General features: G+C 48.2%; 3 non-coding genes across 3 annotated transcripts in view; all 3 read right to left on the reverse strand.

The window, feature by feature from the left end:
- The window catches only part of LOC124319970, a 4,577-nt gene extending 3,632 nt beyond the window's left edge, over positions 1-945 (reverse strand). The window contains exon 1 of the ribosomal RNA XR_006913663.1: positions 1-945. This exon is cut by the window's left edge and continues 3,632 nt beyond it. This is a non-coding gene — a ribosomal RNA (large subunit ribosomal RNA).
- A 641-nt stretch (positions 946-1,586) lies between these two features.
- LOC124319967 lies at positions 1,587-1,739 on the reverse strand. The gene has a single exon (XR_006913659.1). It is a non-coding gene; the product is annotated as a 5.8S ribosomal RNA (ribosomal RNA).
- A 930-nt stretch (positions 1,740-2,669) lies between these two features.
- LOC124319969 lies at positions 2,670-4,964 on the reverse strand. The gene has a single exon (XR_006913662.1). It is a non-coding gene; the product is annotated as a small subunit ribosomal RNA (ribosomal RNA).
- Between the last annotated feature and the right edge of the window lie 5,804 nt (positions 4,965-10,768).

Raw genomic sequence — 10,768 nt, forward strand, 5'->3', positions numbered from 1 at the left:
GATGCACCCTCATCGGGGCCGCTTCACTTTCATTGCGCCTCGCGAGTTTAGTTTGATAATTTCTCGACGACTTGCGCACATGTTAGACTCCTTGGTCCGTGTTTCAAGACGGGTCGGGTGGGACCCGACTTCTACTCTCCGCTCTGGGCCTCCACAGGTTGAGCACCGCAACTTTTTCTCTTTTACAAAAAAAAGCTACGACACCTCCCGGGAGGAGACAGGTCACGACCGGGCAGTACTGTTGGGAAACGCCGCGCTCGTCATCGCGGCACCCGCGAAGGTAACCACGAAACTCGCTAACGGACGCCCCGTGTAACAGACACCCAGTCGGTCGCGGAGTCCTACTAGGCCCCCCACTTGCGGACCTTGGCGTGGCTATTGCGATCGCAGAACGACTTATGCAAGAGAGCCGCCAATTCAGGCAGTCTCCATGCAGCGTTAAGGGCATACAACCAAGTGCCGGGAGCGGGGACTTGTTCGACCTTCGAGGGCCCACCCGTTTAACCCCCTGAACGGTTTCACGCACTCTTGAACTCTCTCTTCAAAGTTCTTTTCAACTTTCCCTCGCGGTACTTGTTCGCTATCGGTCTCGTGGCGATATTTAGCCTTAGAAGGAGTTTACCTCCCGCTTAGGGCTGCACGCTCAAGCAACCCGACTCTTGGGAAGGGATCCGATGCACGGTCTCGGCTCGTCTTATCTACGGGCCTGACACCCTCTGTGGGTTGCTCGCCCCGTTCATGGAGACTTGGACGATAGATACCGGACAGACGCGCACGATCCTCCCGAACACCACATTCCTCGGCACCCGCTCAACCGGGCGCGAGGTTCGGTGCTGGGCTCATCCCTGTTCGCTCGCCGCTACTAAGGGAATCCTTGTTAGTTTCTTTTCCTCCGCTTACTGATATGCTTAAGTTCAGCGGGTAGTCTCATCTAAACTGAGGTCAGAATGAATTGTTTGTTTTCAAAAGGAGACAACACTTTATCTAGCTCGGCAGACTTTGGCGTTTTAAAGCCGGGAAAGATTGAATAATTGCCGGTTCAAATTTTTTTTTTTCGAAATAAAGCGAGTCTCTCGTTATTCGCAAAAATTAATTTACGAAAAGTGACAGGGCGTCCTGCGGCTTTTTGTATTGAAACAACGCGTCGTGCGCGAACCAAGCTTGCATAACGAGCGGTTAGAGTGAGTGATAATTCGCGGTGGTCGACACTTCGACACGCCCGGCGCACACACACAACTAAACTCGCGTTGAAGCGGTATATCGCGCACACGCAGCCGACACCTTGTTCGAGAAGATGTGTTTATTTCTAAAATTTTTTTTTGAGTTGGCTCAAAAATTTCCCATCTGTTTTGCCATCGAAAAAGGTTTCTTTTGAATAGAGAGGAAAAAAACAAAACAGGGCGAACCTTCTTTTATTTTTCCCCCTTTTTTGTATTTGAGGCATCGCGGACACTTAAGTCGCGCGGCACCCAGACGTTAGAGATTCGGGAGCTTTTATGCGGTCAGGCCGGGTGAAAAATAAATCTCGCCGCGACCCAACATGCAAAACCAAGACTGAAAAAATCTCTGTTCGTTCATCATTCGACCGACCCTCAGTCAGATGTGGCCCGAGCGAGAAGCTGGGCCGCCATTTACGTTCAAGATTTCGATGCTCCATGTGTTCTGCAGTTCGCATGGATTAGCGCACTTTGCTGCGCTCTTCATCGATCCACGAGCCTAGTGATCCACCGTTCAGGGTCGTATATAAAACGACATATTCGTTTTCTTCTCTCTTTTTCTCCAACCCGCCCAAGCAAATGAATGCGAGGGCGGAGAAAGAAAGCCAGAAAGAAAATGTTCCGATAAACACTCGTACTAGAATTTGGGTTTAGTGTGTTATTGTGATTTTGAATTCTTCCTACTTCATCGAGAGGGCGAAGGGCAAGCTTAAAAAACATTCGGTTTTCAACGGCATAGTGTCGGGCTTTGGAGTGTTAGTCTATACGACGCACACGCACGCAACCACGAGTATCTACGCCCGAAAAGAACGTCCAGAGTAAAGTCTCACACTTTCGTCCCCCACCGAGAATCAAAAAATCCCGAAGACGAAGAGAGAAACAAAAAAAAACAATTTCGATTGGGCGTATCCGCTTTAAACCACCGCGCATCAGAGCGCCTGATACCCGTTCAAAATCTTGATGTTTTTTTTTTTTCCGACTCTCCATCCACCGAGTTTTTATTTTTCAAAGTGTTTGATTTAGGGACTAAGACTTTATAAAATCTCCTTTATTGTTCCTTCGGTACTCGCGGCCCAGGCGGGCTATCGTATTCTTCACTCTACTAACGTCAACACTGTGAGCGCCGCTAAAGGTCGAATGAATCTATAGAGACATTCACCATCGAAGCAGGAAGAATTTGCTCACGGCCATAGACCAAATCGAAAGACTTTGTGTTTTTTTTTGAGCCGAGAGGAAAGAAAAATCAATTTGAAAAGGCGAATCCGCTTTAAACCACCGCGCATCAGAGCGCCTGATACCCGTTCAAAATAAATGATTTTCTTCCGTCAACCCACACATAGTTCATACGATGTCTTACGCCGAAAGACTTTTGATGGGGTTTTTTTGTTTTGCAACTTTTAGTTGTTTCGTGCTCAACCAAAGCCATATGCGCAAAACATTTGTCTTGTTCGTTTATGATCCTTCCGCAGGTTCACCTACGGAAACCTTGTTACGACTTTTACTTCCTCTAAAGGATCAAGTTCGACCATCTTTCAGTCTCGCCGTTGGTAGGCACCGCACGGGCAGAGATTGCTCCCCACTCGACGGCACCCCGACAAGCCCGTCCGAAGGCCTCACTAAATCATTCAATCGGTAGTAGCGACGGGCGGTGTGTACAAAGGGCAGGGACGTAATCGACGCGGGCTAGTGACCCGCGCCTACTAGGGATTCCTGGTTCATGGGGATCATTGCAGTCCCCAATCCCAACCACGAAGGAGGTTCAGCGGTTACCCGGTCCTTTCGGACAGGGAGAGTGAAACACGCTGATTCCTTCAGTGTAGCGCGCGTGCGGCCCAGGACATCTAAGGGCATCACAGACCTGTTATTGCTCACTGTCACGCGGCTGGACGCCGCTTGTCCCTCTAAGAAGACTGCGTGACGGACGCGAGAGCAGAAGGTATCGCCGGGGATGACGACGACCGAATAACAATAGAGCCAGCCCCCGCGAGACATTCCCGACAAAGCCCCGCCATACCTCATCCGCCAGGCAACCAACCCGTGAAGGCCGTACACCCGACGAACAGAGCACAACGAAACCAAGCCGAGAGATTGCCTCACTAAAGGAACCAGTCCCACCGAGACCCGAATCGCCGCCACCTGATCCCGACGCCTCCGTACTCCCTTCGGTTTCAATTGATAAAACCCGTCACCTATTTAGCAGGCTAGAGTCTCGTTCGTTATCGGAATTAACCAGACAAATCGCTCCACCAACTAAGAACGGCCATGCACCACCACCCACCGAATCAAGAAAGAGCTCTCAATCTGTCAATCCTTCCAGTGTCCGGGCCTGGTGAGGTTTCCCGTGTTGAGTCAAATTAAGCCGCAGGCTCCACTCCTGGTGGTGCCCTTCCGTCAATTCCTTTAAGTTTCAGCTTTGCAACCATACTTCCCCCGGAACCCAAAGACTTTGGTTTCCCGGAAGCTGCCCGTCGAGTCATTGGAGTAACTCCGACGGATTGCTGGTTGGCATCGTTTATGGTTAGAACTAGGGCGGTATCTGATCGCCTTCGAACCTCTAACTTTCGTTCTTGATCAAGGAAAACATTCTTGGCAAATGCCTTCGCTGTTGTTCGTCTTGCGGCGGTCCAAGAATTTCACCTCTGTCGCCGCAGTACGAATGCCCCCGTCCGTCTCTATTGACCATTACCTCGGGTCCAAAAGTAAAAGACCAGCAAAATCGGACCGAGGTCCTATTCCATCATTCCATGCTGCGATATTCAGGCGTTGGGATACACCTGCTTTGAGCACTCTAATTTGTTCAAAGTAAACGTTGCCGGCCGCCCGAGACACCCGGTGAAGGGCACCCCGAACGATTGACTGGGTGGAGCGAATCGAGTCAACTACGACCAAAATTTAAAAAAGAACCCGAAAGAACTTTCCAACTCTGGCCGCAGATACAACAACGACGCACCGACCACCACTCCGGCGATGTTGTCCGACCGTGAAGAGAGTCGGGCTTTGACACCCGGGCTCCCAGAGCGTGAAACGCAACACCCTTGATTCAGAGCGGCGCCGCCCGGCCGAAGACAGACATCCGACTACGAGCTTTTTAACCGCAACAACTTTAATATACGCTATTGGAGCTGGAGTTACCGCGGCTGCTGGCACCAGACTTGCCCTCCAATGGTTCCTCGTTAAAGGATTTAAAGTGTACTCATTCCAATCACGGGGCCTCGGAAGAGTCCCGTATCGTTATTTTTCGTCACTACCTCCCCGTGCCGGGAGTGGGTAATTTGCGCGCCTGCTGCCTTCCTTGGATGTGGTAGCCGTTTCTCAGGCTCCCTCTCCGGAATCGAACCCCGATTCCCCGTTACCCGTTGCAACCATGGTAGGCGCGTAACCTACCATCGACAGTTGATAAGGCAGACATTTGAAAGATACGTCGCCGGCGCGAAGGCCGTGCGATCGGCGTGAAGTTATCCAGAGTCACCAAAATTGGTACGGTGCGCGAGCCCGAAAGCCCGGCCCCGACTGGTTTTGATCTAATAAAAGCACCTCTTCTGCGAGCCCGAAAGCCCGCAGTCGAGGCTCGAGTGCATGTATTAGCTCTAGAATTACCACAGTTATCCAAGTAGGATGGAGTGGATCTAAGGAACCATAACTGATTTATTGAGCCATTCGCGGTTTCGCCGTCTAGCGGCTTGTACTTAGACATGCATGGCTTAATCTTTGAGACAAGCATATGCTACTGGCAGGATCAACCAGGTATTTCGTGTATGTTTGTTTGATATGCATCCGGCGAGTTGCGGGTTTTTATTTCGCCCACGCATCACCAAACACACACCAAATCAACACGTTTTTCGTTTTTTTTCTTTTTCTTCGGAAACTAAAATTTTTGATCGCAACGCCTGGCGTGTCACAGCGAGTCCCAGTGAAGAGAAACACCGATCCGATCCGTTTGTTGGATTTTTTTCATTTCAATTTCCAAAGTCAAAGACCATTCAACGGTCTATGAGCCCAAAGTGAATCGGATTCATTCGACCGGTCTTGATATATTCATCAACTTTTTTTCCCGTATTACGGTTTTCGACGGTCATATGTGGCGTGCTGTATGCTCATAAGTCAAGCCTGCTTTACTAAGCTGACAAGCATACATCTTTTAAATTTTTGTGGGCTCAGAGTTTTATTTTTATTTTTCCACCGCCGAGGCACACTCTCGCATCACCCCGCACGACACACACACACACACACACCTCACCGCTCAGCGGTCACACGAGGCAGAATTTTCCGCAAAGACTTTCGAAGAGAAAGAGAAAACTCGGAACAACCGCGGTCAGAGGCCAGCATAGAGGCATCGTATAGAAAGTCATGGGCGGAAAAAAAACAAATCATTTCAAGTCGAGACAAGCAACCAGACTACCCCTATAAAAGTGCGCAATTCTTTAAGAGTTCACCGAAGAATGACCGAGATCAAGTATGCACGAAACGAACATATTCCAAGGGCAGCTGAATAAGCGATTCTGCGCCGAAGCGCGAGAAAAGCAAGCGGTACACCGATGGGGATCGTTTTTTTTTATCGTGTTAGATTCGTTGTTGTCAAGCAAGGATTCTCAAAATGTTTTTTGCATTGCACCCAAGTTTCGTACTGATTACTTGTCGCAGACCGGTGACTGTCAAAAAAAAATTTTTTACGTTTTTTCTTGAGAGGTCACTGCCTACACACAACTCCGGGCGGGCCGTACACTCACAGCCGTTTGAATTCTCCCTTCGTGTGTCATGGCCATAACTGAGCGTACATCTTACCGGGCGCCGAGTTGATCTGGCTTGTTCGATGAACGTTCGGGATACGTACAATCGATATAGCTCCAACCGTAACTCGTTTGTAATTACGCCGGCCATACTCAGCGGGCGCTCAGCTCAGCTCTCGATATCTTCCGTCGAAGGGAAGTTCGTAGTAAAAGAGAGTCAGAGTCGACGCCACATTTTGCGGTCCTCGCATCTCATCCGATTTTTGAATTTTATAGATTTGCCATCACTTCCACCCAATTCTCTCGTATATTTCAATCTCTTGACTTTGTCCGACCGGGCCGTCTTCGCCCCCCTTCAACTCCGTCCATCTCCACTTCTGTGTTCCACACAACGAGCTTCCGTCAAACGGCAAAATGTGAAATATGCGCACGCCGCACGAAATAATTTGAAAGCGTTCTGTTTGGTGGCTTTTTTATTTTTTATCTCTCGGCTCACACACACACACACACATTTCCGCCTGAACGGTAATTTTTTTTTGATACGGTGTCAAAAAGTGAAAAGACGCGCACCATTTTCTTTTCTCTTCCGTATCGTCGCTGACGGTAAACGCTGATGGTTATGATGCCGTAAGTTTGGAAGAAAGAATCTTTCCCGTCTTGTCTTGTTACGGTAAAATAACAAAGAACAAGCGTCCGATTTCTCTCACAGACGGCCACAGACAAACCACACGTGCCGAAGAAACGAAACGTCCGAAACCAAAAAAATGTTTGACGCGCGCACCTCTTCTGAACTTTTCGACCAAGAGTCGTTGGATCGAGTGACGAGCTTCTCAGCTGTCGCACCAATCGGTGAAGCGGGCGTTTGAATTCCCGTCCACATCGCGGTTCGGATATATTTTTACATATACCGACCATCGGAAATTTCGAAAACGGTTTTACCGAAGGAATGATATTTCACACACCGACAGCTCATCGAGTTCGTCTCCGTTCAACGGTTTTTTTTTTTTAAGACTTTTTGATCGCATGGGGCTAAACTGGTTAGAGCAAAGCCGCGATCCAAGCAGTGAAAAAAAAACAAAGACAGTGCAAGCGCGATCGAACGGAATCGAAACTAAAATCATGTGAAGTGGCGGGCGGAAAGGAGCTCAGCTACGGTGGAAATGAAACTACAACTAACGCCGAACCGGACAACTTCCCATTCTGCGTCTTCGTTTCATTTCCCAAAGCTCCCCGTCGATACCAAAGTTTTTGCGTCGAAGCTACTAAAGAAATTTCGCGCTTTCCTTTTCGCCTCTTTCGCCTTCCCTTCGATATCTATCCAACCACCGGCTTCGACTTTATTTCTTTCACCCGTCTATTCGCCCGATAGTCGACGGTCGGCCATTCTTTGGTATCGGCCAGGCGGACTAACAAGAAGTAAGACTCGTTTGAAAAATTTGGACCGGGCTTTACAATCGCTGCTTGTCGTAATGTCGCAAATTTGAAAAAAATTTTCAATTCGAGAAACCAAACTATTCGACACTTCGAAAATTTTTGGGACTCTGAAAATTTTTCCGAGTTTAGGAATCGAGACCTCTTCTATACTAAGGAAAACCACTAATGTTCCGCCGCATAATGTCTCCGTTTTCCGGCTCATTTTTAGCGATTGGACGGGGACATTGCCCCATCCAACCGCCAGCCGACTTTCAGGAACCGTCGTTTTCAAAGTTGGGACTTAGAAAATTTTCGACGAGTGGGAATTTTTTACGGTCGCAAGTCATCACGACACGCCCGACCAACCCATTTGAGAGCCGCCACGCCTCGACGGTGTGACGGCTTTTTTTCGAATCGACGGGTCTCGCTCACTCCTCTCTCGCGCCGACCAGAGGCCGGGCGAGAGAGTCGTTGCCAAACACCGTCGTCGGAAATGGGGAGAATTTGAGTGGGAATTTTTTTACGGTCGCGAGTCATCACGACACGCCCGACCAACCCACTTGAGAGCCGCCACGCCTCGACGGTGTGACGGCTTCTCTTTTCGAATCGACGGGTCTCGCTCACTCCTCTCTCGCGCCGACCAGTGGCCGGGCGAGAGAGTCGTTGCCAAACACCGTCGTCGGAAATCGAGAAATTTTCATTTCCATTTCCATTTTTTTTCATCGGCCTTTATACGTCCAAGTCCCGCCAACCACGTCACTACCACGTCGTCGGGACTTAGAAAAATTTTTCAATTTTTCGGACTTAGAAAATTTTTCAACTTTCTTTTTTTCGACAACCTCTTCCCTATATAGGAAAGTAGTGGATGTTCCGGGCAGTAACTGTACGAAAAAGTCGATTTCCGAATTTTTGCCGGACTTTCACCTGAGCTCAGGCCGGGCCGCCCGCTCAACTGCCGCCCGGTCACCACCAAAAACCGGTCTTGGAAATTTTCGGACTTAGAAAAATTTTTCAACTTTTTTCTTTCTCGACAACCTCTTCCCTATATAGGAAAGTAGTGGATGTTCCGGGCAGTAACTGTACGAAAAAGTTGATTTCCGAAATTTTGCCGGGCTTTCACCAGAGCTCAGGCGGGGCTTACCATCACACCCGCCGACCGGTCACCACCAAAAACCGGTCTTGGAAATTTTAGGACTTAGAAATTTTTTCCAACTTTTTTCTTTCGCTCTTTCTCGCCATTTTTAGCCGTCTTTGCTCGTCCCAGTGCCGCCTATAGCTTCACTATCCGTCGTCGGGACTTAGAAAAATTTTTCAATTTTTCGGACTTAGAAAATTTTTTCAATTTTCATTTTCGACAACCTCTTCCCTATATAGGAAAGTAGTGGATGTTCCGGGCAGTAACTGTACGAAAAAGTTGATTTCCGAAATTTTGCCGGACATTCACCTGAGCTCAGGCCGGGCCGCCCGCTCAACTACCGACCGGTCTCCACCCAAAAACCGGTCTTGGAAATTTTAGGACTTAGAAATTTTTTCCAACTTTTTTTCTTTCGCTCTTTCTCTCTTTTTCAGCCGCCTTTGCTCGTCCCAGTGCCGCCTATAGCTTCACTATCCATCGTCGGGACTTAGAAAAATTTTTCAATTTTTCGGACTTAGAAAATTTTTTCAATTTTCATTTTCGACAACCTCTTCCCTATATAGGAAAGTAGTGGATGTTCCGGGCAGTAACTGTACGAAAAAGTTGATTTCCGAAATTTTGCCGGACATTCACCTGAGCTCAGGCCGGGCCGCCCGCTCAACTACCGACCGGTCTCCACCAAAAACCGGTCTTGGAAATTTTAGGACTTAGAAATTTTTTCCAACTTTTTTTCTTTCGCTCTTTCTCTCTTTTTCAGCCGCCTTTGCTCGTCCCAGTGCCGCCTATAGCTTCACTATCCATCGTCGGGACTTAGAAAAATTTTTCAATTTTTCGGACTTAGAAAATTTTTCAATTTTCATTTTCGACAACCTCTTCCCTATATAGGAAAGTGGTGGATGTTCCGGGCAGTAACTGTACGAAAAAGCTCATTTCCGAGAGGGTCGCCGGACTTTCACCAGAGCCCGGGCCGGGCCGCCCGCTCAACTGCCGACCGGTCTCCACCAAAAACCGGTCTTGGAATTTTTCGGACTTAGAAATTTTTTCCAACTTTTTTTTCTTTCGCTCTTTCTCTCTTTTTCAGCCGCTTTCATTCATCCAAGTCCCGGCTACAGCGTCACTACCCCGTCGTCGGGACTTGGAAAAATTTTTCATTTTTTCGGACTCTGACATTTTTTCAACTTTTCTTATTTTTCAACTTTTTGACACTGTCTCGCTTCGCCCGTCGGATCGACTTCATTTCCGTAGATATCAAGTCACATCTTTCGGCCAAAGCTCAGCAGCTTTTTGACATTTTTTGAAAATTTGCTATTTTTTTTCATTTCCAACTTATTTTTATTCCTGTCTGTCGTTCTCCTTCTCTCTCTTTCTTTTTTCGCGGTATTTCATCTACTTTCGACCGCCAATTTTTTTTTTTTTTCAAGCTTTCATTTTCTCTCGGCTGATCGTGTTTGTCCAATATCCACGCAAAAAATGCGAGCCAATATAAATATGAAGATGAAATTTGACGGCCAAATTATCATTTCAAGTGCCGCTCTACGGCTGGCTACTTTTTTTTTTATCTGTCTTTAACGCGTGTCTTTAACTTTTTTTCTCTCTCTCTCTCTCGAAAAAAAAAAAGACAAGTCCACAACACACAACTGACGAACGATTGAGACTTCTGCCTTCTTTTTTTTTGCCTTTGCCTTGGACAAGCCGCCGCGCAAGCATATGAGATTTTTTATCGCGGACTTGTCTCATCTGGCAAGACAAATCTTCCGGTCTCATTTGAAGGGCTGAGTCTCAAAAGATCGCAGTGTGAATTTGGACTGCTCTACCGTGTACAACACCCCGGCCGGCACTCGAGTCGTCTACAAATGATTTGGCGTCTGACCTCTGGGTTCTCGCGCAACTTTGCAGCTGCGCTTACTTTAGTCGGGTAAAAAGAAAGAGGCGAACCGGAGCATGACTGGCATTCCCGTAGCGGATACCCAGCATAGCCGTCAGCGAACCTCCCCTCTGAAAACCGCGGCTCGAGAATGAAGCGCCGACCAGGCATTCGTCCGAAACGAAACGAAAAGGCCGGAACCCCCTCGCTGATGGAGCGAGTTTTAATCTCTAACCGAGACGGGTCTCGTTATAGCCACCCAGATAAAACGTCGAAACGAGTCAAAAGACGCTGCGTATCATTGCCTTCCTCCAGCATCGATTCTACCTTCAGAGGCCTTCAGGTATAATCATCCGGACGTAGCCTCGCACCACTGGCCGCTCGACCAAGTGCGCCAACCAACTGTCCGAAC

This window comes from Daphnia pulicaria, unplaced genomic scaffold (assembly GCF_021234035.1).
Source record: "Daphnia pulicaria isolate SC F1-1A unplaced genomic scaffold, SC_F0-13Bv2 h1tg000230l, whole genome shotgun sequence".
Classification (NCBI taxonomy): Eukaryota; Metazoa; Arthropoda; class Branchiopoda; order Diplostraca; family Daphniidae; genus Daphnia; species Daphnia pulicaria.